Below are 3,921 nucleotides of genomic sequence, written 5' to 3'. Positions count from 1 at the left end.
CGGTCTGATGCAGTGGGCAAGGCCCAGTAGTTGCTTTATATGTTATTGCATGGTATGTGGTAGATTGAGGGAGCTCACTAAGCTTTGTGCTTACAGTTTCAGTTTTTGGTTTCAGGTACTTCCGCAAGTAAAGGAAAGAGCTCGGGTTGATGGCATGATACACGCCACAACTTCAGTTTATCCTGGGAGTTTTTATTCGGATATATGTCTTGACATCAGTTGATTAGATACATTCACTTTTACATTTGGGGCATGTGATTCGTGGTTTTATTATATGATGATTAATTTCATGGTTTTAGTAATGTTTAAAAAAAATAACAAAATAGGTTGTATTCACTACAAGAAATATACCCTTTAGCGGCGACACTATTAGCGGCGACAAGGGGCTTTACCAGCGACTCTAGCTTGAGTCGCCGGTAAAGCCCCTTGTCGCCGCTAATAGTGTCGCCGCTAAAGGGTTGTCACCCGAATCCGCACTTTCCCCCTCTATTGCATCTCAACCGTTCGATGAGATATCCAATCCAACGGGTGGGGTGCCTTATCCGGTCTAACCTAATACCGGCGACACAGATGTCGCCGCTAATAGTCTGGTAAAAATGATGCGGTACCCTTCCCTCCAGTTTGTCGCCGCTATTACTGATTGTCGCCGGTATTGCCCCTAGCGTCGCCGCTAAAGGTGTCGCCGCTATTGGTCATCACAGATAAAAAAAAACGCACGCAGATAACCTCCCTTCTTCATATTCCTTTCTGTTTGCGTCCAATTTCCTTCACCATATCGCCGATTTCTTCTTCAATCTGCTTCTTTCAAGCAAATTTCTCCCCTCATTGTTCCAAGCAAGTGTCTCTAGGTGTGGTTAAAGCTTTGGGATCAATTTCTAACTCCATTTCTTGAAGAAAGGTAAGTTTTATTTTGATGATTTCATTTTTATGTTGTATGAATTTCGATTTGTAGCTTTATGTAGTGATTGAATGATAATAAATTGCTTATATTCTTTATTTTTGGAGGTGTTGTTTTGGATTAGAAGCATTGTTCCAAGCAAGTGGTTAAAGCTTTGGGATCAATTTCTAGGTACCTCCATTTCTTGAACAAAGGTAAGTTTTTTTTGATGATTTCATTTTTATTTTGTATGAATTTCGATTTGTAGCTTTATGTAGTGATTGAATGATAATAAATTGTTCATATTCTTGTTTTTGGTGATATTGTTTTGGATTAGAAGCAAGTTATTCAATTTTTTGTTTGTGGTTATTTAATTGCAATTAGTTGTATAGCTTCAAGTTGTATTTATATGTGAAATTATGTGATAATTGTCATATGTGAAAATTGGATTGTATATTTTGTATTTGTTTGAATATATGTGAATTTGGTATATTTATTCCAATGTATGTGTGTTTGATGTATATGTGGTATATTAGTAGAAATTATATGTATTTGTTATAAGTAGAATGTTATTGTGTGTATGTGAATGTATGTATGTTTGTTGTAAATGTGATATATGATTGTGAAACTTTTGTATTTGGTATAAATAAGATGTTATTATGTATATATGTGAAATTATGTGTATTTGGTTTAAATAGGATGTTATTTTGTGTGTATTTGTATTTGGTGTATATGTGGTATATGTATGTAAAAGTATGTGAATTTCACATTCTTATGTATTATGTAAAACTATGTGGTTTTGGTATAAGTAGCATGCTATAATTGAAATAAAAAAAAAATACATTATTTTTATAATTTGAAAAAAGAACACAAAAAAAACTATAAAATTGTTTAAAAACTTATATACAAAAACTAGAAAGCTTCTAGTTTTTACCCAAGCTAACTCCAAATTAATTAACCAATAAGTTATATAGTTAACTTATAATTGGAAAAAAAAACACAAAAAAAATTATAAAATTCGTTAAAAACTTATATACATTTTAATCTCGACGGTAAAAAAACAACACAACAACATAATACGTATGTAAAAGTATGTGGTTTTCTTATAAGTAGGATGCTATAATTGAAAAAAAAAATACATTATTTATAAATTGAAAAAAAAACACAAAAAAAAACTATAAAATTGTTTAAAAACTTATATACAAAAACTAGAAAGCTTCTAGCTTTTACCCAAGCTAACTCCAAATTAATTAACCAATAAGTTATATAGTTAACTTATAATTGGAAAAAAACACAAAAAAAAATTATAAAATTCTTTAAAAACTTATATACATTTTAATCTCGACGGTAAAAAAAACAACACAACAACATAATACGTATGTAAAAGTATGTGGTTTTCTTATAAGTAGGATGCTATAATTGAAAAAAAAATACATTATTTTTATAAATTGAAAAAACAAACACAAAAAAAAACTATAAAATTGTTTAAAAACTTATATACAAAAACTAGAAAGCTTCTAGTTTTTACCAAAGCTAACTCCAAATTAATTAACCAATAAGTTATATAGTTAACTTATAATTGGAAAAAAAAAACACAAAAAAAATTATAAAATTCTTTAAAAACTTATATACATTTTAATCTCGACGGTAAAAAAAACAACACAACAACATAATACGTATGTAAAAGTATGTGGTTTTCTTATAAGTAGGATGCTATAATTGAAAAAAAAAATAAAAATACATTATTTTTATAAATTGAAAAAAAAACACAAAAAAAAACTATAAAATTGTTTAAAAACTTATATACAAAAACTAGAAAGCTTCTAGTTTTTACCCAAGCTAACTTACATGTAATTTTAATTAAAATTAATTAAAAAAATGCATAAATAAAAAATTTTAATTTATTTTTTTCATTTCTTTAATACTTAATTTTTGTATTATTTTAGATGTAAAAAAATGTGGATTGAAAAAAAACAATGCTAATTCTGTATACTAAACTCTAAACCCAAAATTATGTTTCAGCAACATCATGTCTATTGATAAAAGCTGGACTACTAATCCATATCGACACCATCCCGAGTTCCAAGCAGGACTCAAAGCTTTTATTGAGAAGTCGAAGTTGCACCTTGATAGTAATGGTAAAATCAGATGTGCATGTGACAAATATGTGATAACCGTTACTTCAAGTACCCGACTGTAGTTGAACGCCATATAATTATAAATGGTTTCAGTAAGGCGTACAAAATTTGGATCTATCATGGTGAATCTTTTATTCCTCCCGTCGTCTTGCCAAGTAACGAAATGGCCGATTTAATCGACGATGTGATGTGGGAGTCGAGAGAAAATGATACCAACCTCGATGAAGGAACCTCGAATACAAGGGGTAGCGGTGTGGATGATGATTTTGCACAGTTGTTGGAAGAAATGGAAACTCAATTGTATACTGGTTGCATCTTTTCTTCCCTTGAGTTTCTAGCAAAGTTAATGCATATCAAGGTGAACAACAAATGGACTGATAGTTCATTTGATCAACTCCTTGAGCTCTTGCAATTAGCATTTCCCAAAGGCAACAAGGTTCCCCTTTCACATTATCTAGCCAAAAAGAAACTAAAGTCTATTGGCTTGGGGTATGAGTCGATACATGTGTGTAAAAATGATTGTTGTCTCTTTTGGAAAGAACATGATTCATTGCAAGTTTGTCCCGTTTGTAAAGAGAGCCGATGGATCGATAAAAACACCAAGGGTAAGAAAGTACCTCATAAGGTGTTACGGTACTTTCCTGTGACCCCTAGACTACAACGTTTATATTGTTCGAGGCACACTGCCAAAAATATGATTTGGCATAGTACCAGACGTTCAGAAGATGGTGTGATGATTCATCCTGTTGATGGGGAACATTGGCAAGATTTTGATAAAAAAATACCCCGACTTCTCGAGTGAACCCCGTAACGTACGCCTAGGTCTTTCAGCTGACGGTTTCAATCCATTTGGAAACATGTGTAATCCACATAGCACATGGCCGGTCATACTCACCACATACAATC

Source organism: Lactuca saligna, chromosome 6 (assembly GCF_052625555.1).
Source record: "Lactuca saligna cultivar CGN05327 chromosome 6, ASM5262555v1, whole genome shotgun sequence".
Classification (NCBI taxonomy): Eukaryota; Viridiplantae; Streptophyta; class Magnoliopsida; order Asterales; family Asteraceae; genus Lactuca; species Lactuca saligna.
The sequence above is the reverse complement of the archived record's forward strand: the minus strand, read 5'-3'. Positions refer to the sequence as shown.